We start from the raw sequence: 22,385 nt of genomic DNA, 5'->3' as shown, positions 1-22,385 counted from the left end.
GAAGCATCCACTAGGCTGAGAGTGTAAATGATTGTACTCTCTGGGATGGTATAATTCACAGACAAAGGAAGGAGAGAAAAATGCAGCTTTGCATTAGCCCACGTCACATTTGTGGAAGTCACAAAAAGGATAAGGTTTCAGCTCACGCAGTTGATGGTGCTTTGTTAAAAGGGCTAGCCCATCAAACTCCCACACAAGAACCCCAAAAGGAAGCCTGATATTGGCAAACATGCAAAGGCACACAACACTGTGTTTTCATTAGTGTCACCGCAGATAAAGACATTACAACAATTTCTGTGAAGATGAAACCATGGATAGACTGTCATTCAGAAATAAGTACAATTACACTGTCCTAAAGGTAAGTCATATTGCTGTATGTGCAGCATCCCAAATTGAGTTGTCACCTAAGTGCTTACGTATGTTCAGCCAGGAAGGCTGCCTGTCACTTGTCATCAGGTCGTGCCTCATTGAAGAATTCGGGGTGGAGGGGAGCTTGTTGCTCTGTTGTGGTCTATTTGTGTTTCACATATGAACTAAATAACATAAATAATGTGTATGTGTTTTGTTTTATAGTGAAAGGTCTGCTTTTTAATAATACCTTTATTGAGACATAGATAAAATTCACCGTTTTAAAGTGTAAATTTTAGTGGTGTTTGGTATATTCACAGAGTTGTGCAGCCATCACCACTGTCTAATTTTAGAACATTTTCCTCACCCCATAAAGAAACCCTGTGCCCACCCAGTAGTACTCACTCCTCATTCCCTCCTCCTCCCAGCCCCTGGTAACCTCTAATCTAATTTGTGTCTTTATAGATCTGCCTATTCTGGACAGTTCATATACAAGAAATCATAAAATGTGTGGTCTTTTGTGTCTGATTTCTTAGTAGAATATTTTCTTTTTTTTTTTTTTCTATTTTTTTTGTGGTACGCGGGCCTCTCACAGTAGTGGCCTCTCCCGTTGCGGAGCACAGGCTCCGGACACGCAGGCTCAGCGGCCATGGCTCATGCGCCCAGCCGCTCCGCGGCATGTGGGATCTTCCCGGACAGGGGCATGAACCCGTGTCCCCTGCATCGGCAGGCGGACTCTCAATCACTGCGCCACCAGGGAAGCCCATTAGTATACTATTTTCAAAGTACATCTATGTTATAGCATAACTCAGTACTTCAGTCTATCTTAAGACCAAATAATGTCTCATTGTATGGATATACCACAGTTTAACTGTTCATCTGTTGATGGACATCTGGGTGTTTTCTGCTTTTTGACTGTGATGAATAATGCTGCTATAAACATTCACGTACAAGTTTTTGTGGGGGTCTATGTTTTCATTTTTCTGGGGAATGGAATTGTTAGATTATATGGTAATTCCATGTTTAACATTTTGAGGAACTGGATAACTCTTTTCCAAAGTGGTTGCACCATTTTAAAATCTGACCAATAATGTTCAAGGTCTCCAATTTCTCCATATACTCACTAACACTTATTATCTGTCTTCTTTCTAGACATCCTAGAAGGTATGAAGTATTATCTCACTATGGTTTTAATTTATATTTCCCTAATGACCAGTGATGTTGAGCATCTTCTCTTGTGCTTATTGGCTGTTTGCATATCTTCTTTGACTTAATGTCTATCCCTGTCATTTGCATATTTTTAAATTGGATTACTTGTCTTTTTCATTGTTGAGTTGTGCAAGTTCTTTATATATTCTGGATATAAGTCCTTTACCAGATACATATGATTTTCAAATATTTTCTCCCATTCTGTGGGCTGCTTTTTTATTTTCTTGATGCACAAGAGTGTTTATTTTGATGATATACAATTTATCTTTTTTTTTTTTTTTTTTTTTACTGTTGTTATTGCTTGTGCTTTTTCTGTCATATACAAGAAACCACTGACTAATCCAAAGTCACGAAGATTTCTGCCTAGGAAAGTTCATAGCTTTAACTCTTTTATTTAGTCTGTGGTTCACTTTTTGTTTATTTTTGTGTATGATATAAGGTAGGGGTCCAATTTCAGGCTTTTGCATGTGGATATCCACTTGTCCCAGGAATACTTGTTGAAAAGACTATTCTCTACCATTGAATTTTCTTGGCACTCTTATCAAAAATCAATTGAGCATAAATATATGGACTTATTTATGGACTCTCAATTGTATTCCATTGATGAATATGTATATCCTTATGGCAGTACCACACTTGCTTGATTACACTATCTTTGTAGTAAGTTTTGAATAGGGAAATATGAGTCCTCCAAGTTTGTTCTTTTTCAAGATTGTTTTGGCTATTCTGGGTCCCTTGCATTTCCATATGAATTTTAGGATCAACTTGTCAATTTTTGCAAAAAACTGCAGCTGAGATTTAGATAAAGGTTGCATTAAATCTGTAGTGCAACTGGGGGAATATTGTCATCTTAACCATATAAGTCTTCTAATCCATGAATATGAGAAGTCTTTCCATTTATTAGATCTTCTTTAATTTCTTTCAAAGATATTTTGTAGTTTTCAGTGTACAAGTCTTATACCTATATGTTAAATTTTAAAAATTGTGTTATTTTTTGTTATTGTAAATGAAATTATTCTCTTAACTTCATTTCCTTTTTTTTTTTTTTTTTTTTTTTTTTGTGGTATGCAGGCCTCTCACTGTTGTGGCCTCTCCCGCTGTGGAGCGCAGGCTCTGGACGCGCAGGCTCAGCGGCCATGGCTCACGGGCCCAGCCGCTCCATGGCATGTGGGATCCTCCCGGACTGGGGCACGAACCCGTGTCCCCTGCACTGGCAGACGGACTCTCAACCACTGCGCCACCAGGGAAGCCCTTAACTTCATTTTCTAATTGTTCATTGCTAATGAGAGCAATGTGTTTTTAGGAGAATATGACTGGTTAATTCTAGGACACTACAGCCATGTCAAAGACATTCTTCACAGCTCTACCATAGTTGTGTTATACTTGCAAGGAATTTTGTGTCTTTCTATCTCTTTTTCTCACATAAAATACCTCCTGATTGTTAACTAATAAGAACATTTCCTTTAAAAAAGCTATAAATATAGTAGCAACTATCTACATTTTTCATTCAGGCAACACATGTATGCCAGGCACTGCTCTAGGTGCTTGAGACATATAAGTGCTTGACATAGATATATCAGTGAACAAACCAGCAAAGATCCAGCCTTCCTTGGAGCTCACCATTTTTATGTCCAGCACTGGTTCAGAGTTTGAAGATGAAAAATAATTACTAAGGATCTTATTTTTCCTTGAGAAAACTGCAACGTGATTAAGATAATGAACAAAGTAGTGGACTGACATTTGCCATGGACATAATAGATAAACAATGTGTGTGTACATGCAACAATTAACCCATTTAACTATATTTACTAAGGAGTAAGATCAAGGACCTATGCTAAGCACTGATTAAAACATGGCCCAGAGCTCAAATCGCTTGCATTTTAAGATGAGAGCTGTAGGGTCAAAGCAATGCTAATAGATGGTATAAGATAAGCCACAAATAAAATGTCGAATGATTTTGGAGATGAGAGATCACATCCAGCTATACTCACAGAAGTGGTGAAATTTAAATTGAGATCATATGATTAAGATTTGGATAAGCGAGGGCCTCCCTGGTGGTGCAGTGGCTGAGAGTCTGCCTGCCGATGCAGGGGACACGGGTTTGTGCCCTGGTCCGGGAAGATCCCACATGCTGTGGAGCGGCTGGGCCCATGAGCCATGGCCGCTGAGCCTGCGTGTCCGGAGCCTGTGCTCCGCAGCGGGAGAGGCCAAAACAGTGAGAGGTCCGCGTACAGCAAGAAAAAAAAAAAGATTTGGATAAGCGAATATTATGAGGTGGAGCTACATTATAAAAAGAAAATTGTGTGTGTGTGTGTGTGTGTGTGTGTGTGTGTGTGTGTATCCTTACTTTTGTAGTCCAATTATGTGTATATATACGTATATACACTTGAGTAGTCTAATTATATGTATATAGACATGTATGTATGTATATGTTTACATGTATATATGCATATGTGTAGTATATATGTATATATACTTGATAGTCTAATTGTATGTACATATATCTCCTTACTTATGTAGTCTAATTTAATCCTGTAATGAAGAGGAGATGATGAAGGAGAAGAGTACGTGTAGGGAAAAGAAGAAGGAAAGAGAAAAGAAGAGGTTCAGTAAAGGGAAGTGATGGAGATGCATGGAAAAGGGGAGGAGAAGAACAGTGGGGAAGGGCTAGAAAGAGAAGGGGACAACTAAAATTTTTTTTAGTATATTCTACATGGAAGACACTGAACTGGACACTCTGCATGAATTGCTTCATTTTCTATTCATAAAAGTCCAAAAAAGAAGGTATTATTCTAATCTCCAGTTTATAGATAACTGAGGCCTAGATAAGTTAACACATAACTTACTCAAAGTCTTGTATTTAGTAAGTTAAAAAGGCAGAATTTATTCCCGAGTTTGCTTACTCAATTATATTTTCTTCAGGTAGAAAAATTACTTCAGGTTAGGGTAAAACAAGAAGGAAAATAATCTTCACGAAATCCTGGGCAATCCTTACCAATCATATTAAAGTCAGAAGCCAGTGAATGAGATCACAAAATAAGGTACTCATTTCCCGTTCTTCTACCCCCAGCACCTAGGTACAGTGCCAAAACACATTGTAAAGGTATAGTTATATTTGAAAACCAGTGAAACTTTGAAAAAAACATTAGGAAAAGGATAAAGATCATGGAGTAGCATCACAGAAACCAAGCAAGCCTCAAAAAAAAAAAAAAAGGTGATGAATTACATCTAATGCCACAGAGATGGCAAGAAAAATGAAGACTAACAAAAAACTGCTAAATTCAACAATTAAAAGCCCTTTTCATTCTCTTACTGGTGACATTATTCATTTATTTTTGTTTTTCTTTAATCAATTTTACTGAATGATAATTTACATGTAAAATTAGATCTAGTAAAAGGGTACATTTTGATGAATTTTGATAGTTGTATACCTTAAAAACCACCACAATCAAGGTACAAAATAGTTCCATCACTCCTCAAATATTCCTTACCTAATGGTGTCTTTTAATGATAGTATTTCTTAGTTTTAACACAGTTCAATTTTGATGAAGAGAGTGTCTTTTCATGAACAGAATTTCTTAGTTTTAGTGTAGTCCAATGTATCAATTTTTCCTTTATAGTTAGTGGATCTTGTGTTCTGTTTAAGAAATGTTTCCATACTACTCAGTATGGAAGTTCCTTAAAAAACTAAAAATAAAGCTACCATATGATCCTGCAATCCCATTCCTGGGCATATATCCAGAGAAAAACATAATTCAAAAAGATACACGCACCCCAATGTTCACTGCAGCACTATTTACAATAGCCAAGACATGGAATCCACCTAAATGTCCATCGACACATAACTGGATAAAGAAGACATGGTACATACATATTGATGCAATGGAATATTACTCAGCCATACAAAAGAAAGAAATAATGCCATTTGCAGCAACATGGATGTACCTAGAGATTATCATACTATGTGAAGTAAGTTAGAGAAAGACAAATATCATATGATATCGCTTATATGTAGAATCTTTTTAAAAAATGATACAAATGAGCTTATATACAAAACAGAAATAGAGACATAGAAAACAAACATATGGTTACCAAAGGGGAAAGGGGGAGGAGGGATAAATTAGGAGTTTGGGATTGACAAATACACACTACTATATATAAATAAATAAACAACGATCTACCGTATAGCACAAGGAACTATACTCAATATTTTGTAATAACATATATATATATATAACTGAATCACTTTGCTGTACACCTGAAACTAACACAACATTGTAAGTCAACTATACGTCAATTTAAAAAGAAAAAAGGAACCTTTCTATATCTCAACTTGATGAAGAAATCCATGCATATTATTTTAGAAGCTTTACTGTTTTGATATTCAAGATAATCTACCTGTAATCCAACTATATACATCGGCTGAAGAAACTGAATAAAAATAAAATGTGTACAGCTATTAAAATGACTAAACTTTTAATGTCAACTTGAATGTTCATCAGCAGACGAATAGATAAACCTGGTATACTCATAAAATGGAATATTACTCAGAAATAAAAATGAATGAACTTTTCTTTTGAATGAATCTTAAAATAATTATGTTGTGACAGAGCCAGACACAAAAAGCACACTTGCTATGTGATTCCATTTATATAAAATGGTTTATTGAAAACCATAGTAATAGAAAGCAGTTTAGCAATTGTTTGGGGATAGAGCAAGCAGGATGGCAAGAATTATAACAGCACACTATGAAGCTTTTTGGGGTGGTGAATATTTTTATTATCTTGATTGTGGTGACAGTTTTACTAATGTATTAATATGTTAAAACTCATAAAATTGTATACTGAACACATGTGCAGTTCATAGTATATCAATTATGCCCTAATTAAGCTGTTAAAAATAATTAAATTGTGTATCTTCACACAACAGAACATTAAACAGAAATGAAAAATTTTTAACTACAGCTCTATGTGGCAACACAGATAATTCTTAAAGCATTAAGCAAAGAGGCCAGACAATAAAAAATACATAGAGTGTTACCACAATAAGTATGAAACTGATTGTGGTAATCATTTTTTGATGTATATAATTCAAGTCATTATGCTGTACATTTTAAAATTATATGGTACTGTATGTCAACTATATCTCAATAAAACTGGAAGAAAAATAATTTTAAAAATTAAATTAAAAAAATAAAATGGGAAAAAATACATAGAGTCTGATTCCATTTAATATGAAGTTCAAAAGCAAGCAAAACTAATCTATGGCATTAAGAGATACAACATTGGTAAATCTTGGGAAGAACAGAAGAGGCAGAAATCAGGAAAGAGCATGAAGAGAGCGTCTCAAGAGATGAAAATGTTCTATAAAGCAGCATAAACAAAGTTTAAATTTAGTTATTGATTGGGAGAAAATATCTGCAAGATGTGTAAGTGACTATAAAGTTTTAGAATACAGAATAAAGAAATTTACATATATAAGAAAATTACATCCCATGTTTGAAAATTGTCCAAAGCTACGAATAAGCAATTCACAGAATGGACAAAAAAATGGAAAGATATTTAACCTCACTAATAATTTTAATTTATATTTCCCAGATTATTAGTGAGGTTAAATATCTTTTCATATTTTTTTTCTTACTGCATCTTCAGCACCTAGGACAGTGCCTGGCTCATGGGAGCCACTCAATATATACTCCTTAAATGATTAAATACTCAATATTGGTAAACATGAGGAATACAAGTGGCCTTTTATTAAAGTGGTCTAAAAATTGATGTAATTACATTACAGAATAATCTAATGAAGCTGGAAGGTGTGTGCATGCCATTTAACCCAGCTCATCCACTTCTAGTTATACATCCTGGAAGTATTCTTCCTCATATGTTGAAGAATATTCACTGCAACATTGTCTTCAATGAATATTTGAGATAAAAACTCTTAATTTCCTTCAAAAAGGAATTGGTTAAATAATTACAAAATCGCATATTATGGAATACTATGCAATAATAACACTGAATGAAATAAGGCCATATGCAACATGAATTATCATAATAGTGAGAAAAAAAACTATTTACAAAAGAGTGTATCCAGCATATGATACCACTTGCATAACATGGAAACAGTACCACATATTGTTTAATGAAACACCTAAACGTTTTCTTTGTAATAAAGCATGTATGGGGAATTTATTTGCCAGGTCCAGGATAGTCATTACCTTTTTTGGGGGTGGTAAGAAAAGACTGAAGAGAACACTTCTACTGTAAGAGCTTCTACTGAGCTCTTTTACTGTACATATCATGGATGTTCCTGTTTGGTTAGATAAAAGATCTGAGTCAAATATGACAAAATATTAAAATTGGCTGAGGTTGCTTGGGTAGTAAATACATGAATATTGTTTCAAATATCTCTGTATTTTCTGTATATTTGAAATACCTTACATTTAAGATAAAGAAATGGAGGGGGGGGGAAGACACAAGAAAGGGACTTACCTTGTCCTCGAGTTAGGTGAGTACAGTGTGTCTGTAATGTGGGGAGCAATGTCTGCTGAGGGATAAGGAGCTTGCAATGCAAGTGGGGCTGAGTATGGTAATATATGGCCCATAACCTCTGAGAATAAGGTAAGAATTGTGGTTAATAGTATATGAAACATCCTAAGTTATACAGATCAGCATATAAAATGCATATCCATGGCAGCAATGTAGTTCATAAAAGGGTACAAGATCTGGAGAATGGACTGGGATGCCATGTACCAAAAAAAAAAAAAAAGCCGAAATCTTTGGCTATTCGTAATTTCAACACATATCTACCGACAAATTTTAAAACTTTCCAAAATAGGGCTAACCCTGGTAGTGCTTTCTTGAAGCTAAAAACTAATAAATCTTACTACTACCAGAGGGAGTACGTTGTCATCAGGATGAAAACTTAGGACCCTGTGTAGGGCCACACTGAATGCCAAGGACGGAGTCAGCGTAAGTATCCAGTCTTTTTTTTTTTTTTAACATCTTTATTGGAGTATAATTGCTTTACAATGGTGTGTTAGTTTCTGCTTTATAACAAAGTGAATCAGTTATACATATACATATGTCCCCATACCTCTTCCCTCTTGCGTCTCCCTCCTTCCCACCCTCCCTATCCCACCCCTCTAGGTGGTCACAAACCACCTAGCTGATCTCCCTGTGCTATGCGGCTGCTTCCCACTAGCTATCTATTTTACGTTTGGTATCCAGTCTTTTCAAGTCCTTTCCTCCCCACACAAGGAAATCTGTGCTTCTGTAGCCAAATGAAGATTTAAGCTCGGGCTGGCCTTGGCTCTGCCCCCATCAAAGTAGAGCTCACTGAACTGTTTGATTGTGAGTAGCTTCTTTGATTTTTAAACTGGTTAAATATGATGAAAAGCTGTGCACAAACTTGCGAATGAACCCCAGAAAGACAAAGGCCTTCGAAATGGACATTTCAAATGAGCTAAGTAGGCGGAGAAGTGATTGTTCGTATTTCATGGGGACTTGGCTTTTCATGAATTCATCTCAGTGTCATCTTTCATACATATTACAGTGTCAGTTCATTAAAATTCTTGATGCAGTGCTGAACCTGGTCAGACTGAAATGGGGCTGACAAACCTCATGTCTGCTGCACAGATAACCAGACCTTATGAAGGTGAAATTAGTTTTCAGGAGCTGTACTGCTCACTTGATTGATTCCGTCTTAGAAGTCATATGACTTAATGTTTCCTGCTTGGGCTGCCTGTCATGCAAACATGACCTGATAACACATTGTCAGGAGCGCTCCAGAGAGCTAACAGCAATCTAACATCTTTCTACTGAGTGTGAAGTTCCATCTGAAATGTGCATATTTGATAAGCAGCTCGTCTTCTCTCTGTCCTTTTCATTTTCAGAAAGTTAATCTTCTCTGCTTTAGTGAGTGCAGTGGGGAGATGAGGTGGGCAGACATGCCGCAGGTGGCCCCAAACTCTGCTACGTGAGGGAAGCTCACTGTCTAGAGGCCATTCTGTCTGGACATCACTTCCAAGAAACAGCCAGACAAGTGACAATACAGGTCCACTGTTGTGTTCAGGAGGGACAGCGTTTTCAAGGACTCAGGCGGGGAGAAAATGGAATCAGGGAGTTTCATTACTGAGTGTTATTTGACTTTGTTGTCAAAGATTCATTTAACCATCTCACCATGGCAAAAATCTGTATTGTATATTCAGTCTAAAGTACACAATGTCTTCTTCTGAATCAGAGGTGGCTGACCTCATAGAATTTTAATGCTGGAATTCATATAGAGGCCCCCTTTCATATCCCATTTTACAGGTGAGCAAAGCTAAGCTCAGAGAAGCTTAGTGGTTCATCCAAAGTCACATAACTATATTAGTGGTAGATCCTGGGCTAAGATTCCGATCTCCAGGTTCAGTTTAGTCCTCCTGGCACTCCACTGCACAGACCCTCACCCAGAAGTCTGACTTGGGCTTCAAAGAGATTCCAGGAAGGTCACATCTGGACCCAGGGTAACAGCTTCTCATTCCTGATCTAGGCTTCATATTTTCTCACATAATAACGTCATTTTATATTAAAGTTTAAAAGTTACGAAGTGTGACCACAGACGTTATCTCATTGCCCTTCACAAAGAAAGTTTATGAGACAAAGCATTCAAGGCATTGCTCTCACTTCACTGGTAAAGAAACTAAGAGCAAGAAGTACCTGCATTGTCACTCCTTGTCTGGCTGCCTCTTGGAAGTGACACCCAGACATGCTGGCTTCTAGACAGTGAGCTTCTCCATGTGCCAGAGTCTGGGGACACCCACAGGGTGTCTGCCCACCTCATTCCCCCACTGCATTCACTTGCTCAAGGCCAACCAGAAGGCAGTTGAAGGAATTGGATGGAGGTAACCAAAGAAGAGATAGACACAGGAATCCAAGAACCAGAGTATCCAACACTGAAGAGTGGCAACACTGAAGAGCTGCCAGTCTGCAGAGCAACCAGACCAGACAAAAGCAAGAGGGGCAGGAGCTCCAGAAAGAAGGCTCGAGAAAATAATAAAACCGAAATGATAAATCATCTGATATATCTGATCATCGATAAAAGAATACTTGTGGCCAACTGATCTAAAGGAGAATTTTGAAAAAAAGAAAAGGTACATAGAAGGCTAAGTGAATTTTAAAAAAAGAAACAATAATTATCCCCAGGAAAAATTCAGAAGGAAGCGTTGTTCTAGTAGACTATTTAGCTCTAATGTAAACAATATTCAAAAGGCATAACAATTTGATCACTGACTTTAGATTAACCAAGAGATGTAATATAGATACACTGAGAGGACAGTGGAGAGGTCAAGTTGTAGGAGACAGAGGACTATAAGAGAGCCAAATTCTCATTTCCATAAAAAGAACTCAATAAACAATGTTTAAAGTTGATAAATCTGTTAGTTTTTGCTGCATAACACACAACTACAAATGTTAGTGGCTGTAAACAAGAACCATTTTATTTGCTTAAGATTCTGGAGGGTAACAATTTTGGCTGCGCTTAGATGGGATGATTTATCTCTGCTCCATGTGTCAGCTGGGCTCATTCATGTGTTTGTGGTCAGCTGACAGTGGACGGCTTCATGCATGTACTTGGAAGTTCGCTGGCTGTCACCTGGGTCAATGGAAGCAACTGGGCTAGCCTGGGCTTCTTTACATGGTGGTAGCCACAGGGCTCCCATGTGCAGCAATAAAACGAATCCCAATTTCAAGCCTCTGCTTGTATCATGTTTGTTAATGACACACTGGACAAAACAAGGCACACAGCCAGGTCCAGATTCAAAGGGTAGAGAAATACACAATACCTCTTCAGGAAGAACCTATAAAATTACATTGAAAAATTGAGTATATTCAAAGGTGGGAAACTTTGTGGTCATTTTTGAAATCTACCACAATAGAAATGGACAGAATAGATATTCTATTTTAAATACAAATTGAAAAACTAGAATTAAGTGGTAATATTGTACAAATCACAAATATATATCTACAGGACAACTGGAGACAGAATGGCTGCTTTAATATTACTTGAATGAATACATGTAGGTAGGATGAAATTTTCAATGTGTCTGAAAAGTATACTGTATACTGAAAAGTATCTGACAGAACTTCAAAAAGTCTTGCACATAAAACTACTTAGAAATTAAGATGATGTGCTCCAGAAATTGTGTTAGGTAACACGGAAAGTGGATCTAAAAATGAGAACTCCAGTGACAGGTTCTATGGACTAAATATGACCCTTAAAATTCATATGTTGAAACTCTAGTCCTCAATGTGATGGTATTTGGAAATGAAGCCTTTGGGAGGTAATTAGGTCATGAAGGTGGAGCCCTCATGATGGGATTAGTGGTCTTACAAGAGACAAGAGAGAGTCTGCTTCCTCTCTTTCTCTTTCTCTGTGCCATGTGAGAATACAAGGAGAAGGCTGTCCACAAACCAGGAAGAATGTGCTTACCAAAAACTGAATTGGCCAGCACCATAAGCCTGGACTTCTCAGCCTCTAGAGCTTCCAGAAATAAGTGTTGTTGGCCAAGCCACACAGTCTATAGTGATTTGTTATAGCAGCCCAAGATGTTTAAGACAATAGTCCAATTCAACTATTTTAGGAAATACGTGTTTTAAAAAAGCAGTATTTCTTAATCAGTATGTTATGTTACATGATTTAAACATGTATCTTAAATAAATTATGAATTAAATATCACCATTAGGAATTGAGTATACTATATCTTTTTTAAAATATTTATTTATTTATTTTTGGCTGCACTGGGTCTTAGTTGCAGCACGCAGGATCTTCGCTGCACCATGTGGGATCTTTAGCTGCAGCATGCAGGATCTTTTAGTTGCGGCATGCGGACTTTTAGTTGCGGCATGCAGACTCTTAGTTGTGGCATGTGGACTCTTAGTTGTGGCACGCATGTGGGATCTAGTTCCCTGACCAGGTATCAAACCCTGGCCCCCTGCATTGGGACCATGGAGTCTTTTTTTTTTTTAAAGATTTATTTATTATTAATTTATTTCTTTTTGGCTGCATCAGGTCTTAGTTGCGGCACACAGCATCTTCATTGAGGGCATGAGGGATCTTTTATTGCGGCTCGCAGGCTTCTCTCTAGCTGTGGCATGTGTGTTTTCTCTTCTCCAGTTGAAGTGTGCGAGCTCAGTAGTTGTGGTGCTTGGGCTTAGTTGCCCCATGGCACGTGGGATCCTAGTTCCCTGACCAAGGATCAAACCCGCGTCCCCTGCATTGTAAGGTAGACTCTTTACCACTGCACCACCAGGGAAGTCCCTACTATATCTATGAAGTAATCAATCTGGCCAAAAACTTTTACTTTAGTCTTCTATTGAGAAAGTGATAATTGCCTTCTCTTAGCTGATATTTGGATATTCAGACACATTTTATACATATATAAAGAATTACACCAAATTACTAGTAATAGTTATTTCTCAGTAAGCAAACTGCCAAGAATTTTAGAAATCTTCTGTTGGAATTATCTAGTTTTCTAAAGTAAATATACATTGTGATTTTAAGTGGTAACCATTGCCCACTGTACCAGCTCTAGGTCCTTAGTTCAAACCCCAAGTTTCCATACAAGAGAAGATTTTCCCCAATTTCCTCAGTCTCCAACATTACTGAGATCATCACCATCTCACCAGATGTTTCAGGTCACCTTTGGCCTGACAGTTTTCCTAAGGATGCTGTAAGGGAGGCATTAGGGGTGGCTAAAAGGTGATGAGTAATGATTAGTTATCATGAGTAATGATTACTAACTCCTAGGTGTCAGCCCTCGGAGTTCTTGGTGTAGATGGAAGGAAGGAAGTCCCACTCGTATAAGATCAAGCAATCTACTGACTCATGTCTGGTCCTGGCAAAGTGAAGTCCCATCCCACATAAAGACTGTTTGAGAGGTTAGTTATTCAGGGTCAAACAGTACCCCTTGCAGAGATTCTTCAAACAAATCAGAGAAAAATTAAGTGTGGAGGTGATGAAACGTTTCTGTATCCTGATTGTGGCAGTGGTTAAAATTCATAAAACCAGACACAAACACAAAAAGTCATTTTTCTACAGGATAATTTAAAAATAAAATTTAAACAACATATTTGTCATGGAAAAAATGAGTTCCACATTCCTCCAGGATAGGAAAGGCTCACAGACTTTAAAACCAATACAGAAAGGAACTGCCTGACTTTCATTCTCTGGAAAGAATGTTTGCATTACATCCTAGATAAGGTGTCCTCTCTTTAGAATAGACCTAAATGCCATGAATTAAAAAATCATAAAACCACTGAATATCCACATCAAAAGAAATCAAACATCCTTATCTTGCCACCTATAAAATAATGTTAATTTTTCAATTCATTCCATTATTCCTGTTGGAAAATCTATTTCCTGAATTTTGTCCTGGTTCTGTACACTCCGTTAGCATCCAACATTGTACCCAACACCTAGCTCATTGTTTAGTACACAGTAAGCATGCCATAAATATTTGTTAAATTAATTAATAATTTATATTTGCTCCCAAATTGGCATATTCTGATGAAGTCAATATAACACTGAAATTTCTCTTATAATCACCCAATAAACCATTTACCACTAGTGTTATCAGTGACCCCATAGAGCAAATGTAGGCAAAACAACTCCACAAATGTGTGCATTCAATAGCCTCTACCCACTCATCTCCACACATTTTGGGTAAGGGCTGGTGTCTGGCTCTGCTGCTCCAGCCTCTTGGAAGAGAGATAAAAGGTTAGTGTGCCAAAGAGAGCACTGCAATACTAAGGGCTGTGTTTAAGAATTCTGAACATTTCATATTTTAAGTTGAACAAAGGAAGGGAAAAATACTACCTTAATTACCAAACACCTCTTTTTCTCTTGCTTTTTCTCTAGTGTCATCAGTTCACAAACACCAAATCAACTAATTTTATCTAGCATTACTCAGGATGCCTTGTTTTATCAAAGTACCACGCATACTTCCAGAAAGGAAAACAAGAGAACCGCTTCTCCCATGTAGTCACATCTCAGAGGACAGAAACCTAAACTAAACACAACCTTGATAACCTAATCCTGAACTGCAAGAACTCTGAACTCTATTATATTTCTTTGCCTTCCGGCTTGGGGAGAATCACGTTGCTGACTTCAGGTGAAGAGTGATGAATAAGTGGTCCTGGTTAATTCAGAACCTCATCAGCCTTTCCCAGGCAAACTGTTTCTTGCTTTTCCAGAACCAAGCCTAGGCTGCAGCCATTGGCAGAGAAGGTTTATTACAGGAAAGGCAATCAGTGGAATGGGGCTGAAATCTCCAAACAGTTTTCCCATCTGTGGCATCAACGCTGTGTGGGAGCAGAGGTGATAGGCCTGTGTGTTTGACTGAGTGTTTGCTCTGCTTCACAGAGTACAGACATGCCCGGTGCATCACCCTGCCTATTCACCGCACACTTTAAGCTTGCTGAGGTTCATGTCATAAATGCGACTATAAACCTGGCCATGTTTATTGTGTGTCCCAATTCCCTTCTCTTTTTAACAAGCGGAACTATCATTTATTGGTCCTTCTTCCCTAACACATCTGAGAAATTTCCTCCAGGTTTGAAGCATTCATTCATTTTCCTTTGAAATCCTCTAGATGCATTTTTCAGATCAGCCACTAGATGCCCAGATGCCAAAATAAAACTCTAGCAGCTTTTCCGAGGAAAACAATGGTTGCGTAATTTAACAAGGATATTTTTTTCAAACATGTTATCCACTGGCCTGGGCGAGGTTTTCACGTACTTAAGGAGTATTTTGTTTGTGTGTGTGTTTTTAATGTACTGAACAATGTTATTATATATATTAAGAGGAGAAAGTTCTCAAACCAAGAATTATTAGAAATAAAAAAATCCCAGAAGCTGCCAGTACTTCTCTGACAATATAGAGCTAGAAAAAACTGCCATAGATCCCAGCGCCCAAGCTTCAAACTTCATGACCCTCATGAAACATTCTTCACCAGCCACACTCCCTGGCTTACCTGTAGCAGCACCTAGAACACCAGGGTCTGAACTCTAGCAGAAATCGAAGTGGTAAGCTGGGACCTTGAAGTATCCCCGACACAGGTAGTTAATATGATTTCGTTGTCAGTGTCCTTTTCACTGGAACTTTCTGCTTCTGTTCTTTTGAAGGATAAATGAGTTCCACTCTGGCTAGATTTTATATGGTACATCATCAATATACAGAGCATCCGGACATCAGTGATGCGCTGCAAAGAACCTCAAAATCACAGCCTAGGAAATGCTAGTGAAGGAACAGAGTTGGATTTGCCTGCATGCCTCAGAGTGACTTGGAAAGAGAGTACGTGAGCATGGGAAAGGTTTTCAAATATGTAAAGGGTCATAACGTTAACACCCAAAACTGTAGCCCTGGAAGAAAACTTTGACAGCACTGCCACCAAGAGAGAGGATAATATTCTCAATCCATATGGCCCCTTTCCTCATTGATGGACACAAGCCCTTCTTTACCTACATGATTTTCAGCAAAGCTTTCTTTTTTTTAAAGAAAAATTGCTTTTCATTTAAAAAGTTTATTTTTTCCAGCTTTATTGAGATATAACTGACATAAAACATTGTGTAAATTTAAGGTGTACAATTTGGCGTATGTATATATGACAAAATGATTACTACAGTAAAAGTTAGTTAACAGATCCATCACCACAGTTATGATCCTGTGTGTGTGCTGAGAACTTTTGAGATCTACTCTTTTAAGCAACAAGGACTTAACTGTAGAGCAAAGGGAATTATACCCATTATCTTGTAATAACCTATAATGGAATATAATCTGCAAAAATACTGAATCATTATGCTGTACACCTGAAACTAAAACTATATTGTAAATCAACTATACTTCCATTAAAAAAAAAGGAAAAAGAAGAAAAAACATTTAAAACAAAAAAATCTACTTTTAGCAACTTCTAAATATACATTACAGTATTGTTAACTATAATTACCATGCTGTACATTACATCCCCAGAACTTATTCATCTCTTTTCCCAATTTTACTGAGATATAATTGACATATAACATTGTATAAGTTTAAGGTGCACAACATAATGATTTTATGTATGTATATACTATGGAATGATTAGTACAATATGTTTAGTTAACATTCATCACTTCACATAGTTACTCAACAAAGCCCTTATGATGGTTCAAAACAATGGAAGAAAATGTTACGCAAATAAATGAAGAATCACCCAACTTGCCTCATGCCCATCGTGGCTAAAATGAACCATCTAAATAAGATGATTTCCTGCCTCATTCCTAGCCTGCTTCCACATGGCCGGATCGCCTCACTTTTTGCAGTGGGGAAGTCTCTTGTTGCCTCTACACTTTGGGGTCCAGGCCAAATTTCCTCCTTGGTCTCAGGGAAAGGAGGAAGCTGTTTAACTCCTTCATGCTAAGATTTGCCTCTGCAAGACTTCCTTTCTGGCTCCAGAGAACTGGGGGTGACGGTCAGGGAGCAGCCATTCCTTCTGCACGTAGCCTATACCTCACCCTAGGTTCTGACCTAGCTATCTGGCTATAAGCAATAAAAAAAAATGAGTTGAGATATTTAGATTTTTTTCACTGTTGCCTTTGCAAGAAAGAACTTTCTAACAGTGAAAGCTGAGCACCAGGAAAATGTGTGGATTTCAAAGTAGTGAGTGTCCCATCACTGAAACGGTTTATGATGAGGTAGTGTAGCCCCTGCCCAAGCTGTTGAGGAAATGGTTCCTGAATTGGGGGAATGATTAGTCCCAAAGACCTCATTTAATACTTTCCTTCCAATTCTACATTTCTATCATTTTTGTAGACCACATTCCAAAACGTGAAAAGGACAGGTCCAGCATTTGGAAGCCATACAGAGTAATGATATAACAAAAAAGAGATTCCCCCTCCCCCCCCCAAGATGGCAAGTGATTATATGAGGTTTCTGAGGTTAACTATTTCCCTAACAGGGCTCAGTATAAGCCTGAAAAACATTTGCTTTAAAAAACATCTGGGGAGGACTTCCCTGGTGGCACAGTGGTGAAGAATCCACCTGCCAATGCAGGGGACATGGGTTCAAGCCCTGCTCCGGGAAGATCCCACATGCTGCGGAGCAACTAAGCCCATGCATCACAACTACTGAGCCTGCGCTCTAGAGCCCACGAGTCACAACTACTGAGCCCACACGATGCAACTACTGAAGCCCATGTGCCTAGAGCCCGCACTCTGCAACAAAGAGAAGCCAACACAATGAGAAGCCCGCACACCACAGTGAAGAATAGCCCCCACTCACCGCAACTAGAGAAAGCCCACGCACAGCAACAATGACCCAACACAGCCATAAATAAATAAATAGATAGATAGATAAATAAATAAATTTATTTTTTAAAAAATCTGGGGAGAATAACACCACATTTTCTTTAGCAATAGTTCTTACACAGAGCGATGCTGCCTGTCAAATATTGACACCTAAGTCATTTAGAATCACTTATTTTAAGAAGTAAGTAAATCTGTATACATATACCACAACTTCTTTATCCATTCCCCTGTTGATGGACATTTAGGTTGCTTCCATGTCCTGGCTATTGTAAACAGTGCTGCAATGAACACTGGGGTGCATATGGTACATATATATACAATGGAATATTACTCAGCCATAAAAAGGAACAAAATTGGGTTATTTGTAGAAATGCAGATGGACCTATAGACTGTCATACAGAGTGAAGTAAATCAGAAAGAGAAAAGCGAATATCGTATATTAACGCATATATGTGAAATCTGAAAAAAATAGGTACAGACGATCTTATTTACAAAGAAGAAATAGAGACACAGACGTAGAGGACAAATGTATGGATACCAAGGGGGTGGGTGGGATGAACTGGGAGATCGGGATTGACACACATACACTATTGATACTATGTATAAAATAGATAACTAATAAGAACCTACTATATAGCATAGAGAACTCTACTCGGTGCTCCGTGGTGACCTAAAAGGGGAGAAAATCCAAAAAAGAGGGGATATATGTATACGTATAGTCGATTCACTTTGCTATACAGTAGAAACTAACACAATATTGTAAAGCAGCTATACTCCAATAAAAATTAAAAAAAAAAAAAAAGTAAGTAAATCTGACTGGGAAAGGGAAACTTAAGTCAGTCTCCTTGCTGGCAAATGCTAAAGCAGGCATCTTACAACGCTGATCCTATTATTCAAATATTCTGCATCTTCTAGAAACGCGATCCATATATTCCCATACCACATCAAGGAGGAGCTTCTGCCTGGTCAGCCATGGCAAAGGACTGTGTGGAGTTCCCTGTCACGTTGCAGAGGCAGAAGGTGGCCAAAAAGACAAGCCACTTGCGCAGATTCCTCCCTAGAGCTAGAGACCTACACAGACTGCTTCTATTATTTACTCGGTATTATATGTCAAGTGATTGGAAGAACTTTTACATTCCAAGGGACTATGGAGAGCTGTCCATTCACCAACATATGGTGTTACATATGTCAAAACTGAAGGCCATGGAAAAGCCAGACTCCCTGAGTGACATCCATCCACAGCAGGACCAAGGTCTGGGAGTGAAGCCATGGTCACTCCAAGATTCATTCATGCCAAAACTGACTACAGATTCCTCTCCATCAGATAGCTAGTGGTTTTTTCCAGCAGAAAATTTCAGCCATAAAACTTGCCTCCTCCTTCCTTCCCTATGAGAGTCTTACAAAATGCTTTATGGTCTGTGTATACGATTTAACCTCAGCTCAAGTAAAAATCATCGTTAATTTCTTCCCAAAAGGTATACTGGGTGGTTCTTGCCAACTTGATGTTATCATTTCTCCAACAACATATGTTGTGACAGTCATGCACTGACTGACATGGAGGAGGCCTCAATGAAAACGCTGCCAGGGATAGCAGGCTCCCAGGTAGTGTGTTCATTCATTGACTCATTCCTTCATGCATCTGACACTGACTTAGCAAACACTGACTGTGTGTGGGGCAAGGTGTTCGGTATTAGTCTGAGTGAGATCCACAGTCCCTACTCAGCATAGGACTTCGTGTAAACTCAGTATGGCAAGTGGCACAACGGAGTGAAGCACAGAGCATAATGGGAACAGGGAGTTCGTGCAGAGAGAAAGACCCTATCTCAGCCCGAGGAAGAACCGTAGTTTTCAGCTTGACTGACGAGCAGGGAGCTGGAGAGTTAGAGGGGCAAAGCCATGAAGACGTGAGAATGCCAGTCATTTGGTTTATGGAGAGAATGGGGTCAAGAGGCAGGTGGCAGTCAATACAGACAGTTTGCATGACTCTGTCCTCAAGTTCTGATGAATCACTGAAGAATTTTAAGAAAGGGGGGTGGGTAGCATGATTAGATTCGTGTTCTAGAAAGATGATCCCATGGCAGCAAGACTAATGCACCATAATGGGAAATGAGAAGATCAAAGAAAAGGAAAACTTCTAGAAGGTTCCAATAAGGAAAGTTCTCAGGCAGTGGCAGTGAAGATGAAAAGAAGACTGATTGAGAAGGCAGATTTGTCTGTTTTAGTTGACCAATTAGATGTGGGCGTTCAGTAAGAAGGAGGAATCTAGGCTTATTTATGGGTATCTGGCTTGGTCCAGGACTAAGGCCCTCATACCTAGATACACATTAGAATTAATTGAGGAGCATTTTTAAATACCCAGCCTGGGCCCTCCTCCCCCAGGGTTCTTATTAAACAGGTCTGGGATGGGGCTCAGGGAACAGTATTGTTTAAAAACTCCCTGGGTGACTCTAATGTGTAGCCAGGTTCAAGGACTTGAGATCTAGGGGATAAATGTGACACCAAGAGACAGAAAACACAGGAAGATAGAAGAGGGTGGCCATCATTGCACAGAGGGCAAAAGAGGACAATCCGGATTTCTCTCTGTCTTGTCCTGCCGAGGTTGAGAAGGGGGTCAATTCTGGGTCAGTACAGATTTCATTGTCTGTGCTACTGTGTCAACATTTGCCAAAACATTTGTTAAAACTTGTGCTCTGATTTTGGGTTTCAAATGTACAGCTAGCTCCTTTTAGCGCTAGAAACATGGCTCTGGTATAAAGAAGAGAAAATAACTACAGGGAAACTTTTCTGCAGGAAAAGTGCATAAAAAAGGGTCAAGGATAAAACAGCAGGAACTTACATCTGAATCCAAAATCCAAAACAGCAGGAACTTACATCTGAATCCAAAATGATGTGCTATATGATTTTTCTGGGGTAAAGCTTCCCAACCCGTGAATCCTTCCTTTGGCTAAACTCTTGAGCTAGGGAACTGTTGTTGTACTGAAATCATTCTGGATGCCCAGGAGCACTGACGGGATTAATGAACAGTTGTGTAGCTAGCTCGTCCCAGAATCCAATGAATAATCAATGGTACTTGAGGCTCCTTAGGTAATTGAATTGCAAACCTGGTAATAAGGAGACTTGTATCCAATAGTAGAATTACACTCTATTTCCTAATGTAGATATTGATGAAAGACCACTGTTCATATGGATTATTTACCTTCTATCTCTATTAAAAATCGAGCACAGTAAATTGTCTGTTTGCTAATATATTTTTCCTACCTATACCTTGTGCAGAATGAAGTACAACTTACAGCTACACAAGCCCATCACATCCACCTCCCAACTACAGGAAACAAGTACAAAAGTTACTCTAATCTATTTACTTTCAGAATTGAGGTGAAGAACATATACGTGACAGCTGGTGTAACACAGGCTTTAGGGATCCAAAAAATTATTTGTTTTAGAACTCTAAAACTGTACAGTGGTTTCAGAGAGATTTAGCATTGCTCCTGGAGGAAAAATTATGTGCTCTTTTCACTAGTTCTTAATGTGAATTCCCAATATTAAAATAAGCATGACAATTATTAGTAAATGGGAGTGTCATTGTCCAAAAGACTCATAAATTCACAGTAATCCCTTTTAAAACTAAATTGAGGACTTCCCTGGTGGTGCAGTGGTTAAGAATCCGCCTGCCAATGCAGGGGACACAGGTTCAAGCCCTAGTCAGGGAGGATCCCACGTGCCGCGGAGCAACTAAGCCTGTGCACTACAACTACTGAGCCTGCGCTCTAGAGCCCACGAGCCACAACTACTGAGCCCGCGTGCCACAACTACTGAAGCCCGCACGCCTAGAGCCCATGCTCCGCAACAAAAGAAGCCACCGCAACGAGAAGCCCACACACTGCAACTGAAGAGTAGCCCCCACTCGCCCCAACTAGAGAAAGCCCGCACACGATGAAGACCCAACACAGCCAAAACTAAATATATAAAATAAGTAAATTTTAAAATAAATAAATAAATAAATTGAATGGGCCATGCCTCTTTCTAAACTGTAACTTGGAAAAATTGCTTAAACCTCTTTAACCCTCGGCTCTCTAGTCTGTAAGGTAGGCTAATGATTACTCACATAATAGGGTGAAGAGAGTTAAAATAGTCTACGGAAAGCACCTACAATAGAATAAAAGCAATCTATTAGCCAGTGTTTATATAACTAGTAGCATGTGCCTTTAAGATTCAGGGCTGAGCTGCAGCCTTGAGTATGACATGAACCAGCTCCACAAATTTGCACACGTCATCTGATCTATCTGGTCACAGGTTGTCATCATGTGTACAAAACAAATAACTCTTCTAAATAATCCCTGAACTCCTTCTAACTGTAACAATCTTCTGTAATTCCAGACTTTTCCATTGCTTCTCATTCTTTTTCCATCTCAGCATTATTTTTGCTACCTTGTGCATTCTTCTGGTTTAAGGAATATGATCAATTACAGTTGCTAAGAACTAGGGAAATTATACATAAAAATCCAATAG

The sequence above is a fragment of the Lagenorhynchus albirostris genome, chromosome 7 (genome assembly GCF_949774975.1).
Source record: "Lagenorhynchus albirostris chromosome 7, mLagAlb1.1, whole genome shotgun sequence".
Taxonomy (NCBI): domain Eukaryota; kingdom Metazoa; phylum Chordata; class Mammalia; order Artiodactyla; family Delphinidae; genus Lagenorhynchus; species Lagenorhynchus albirostris.
This window is presented reverse-complemented; position numbering follows the sequence as displayed.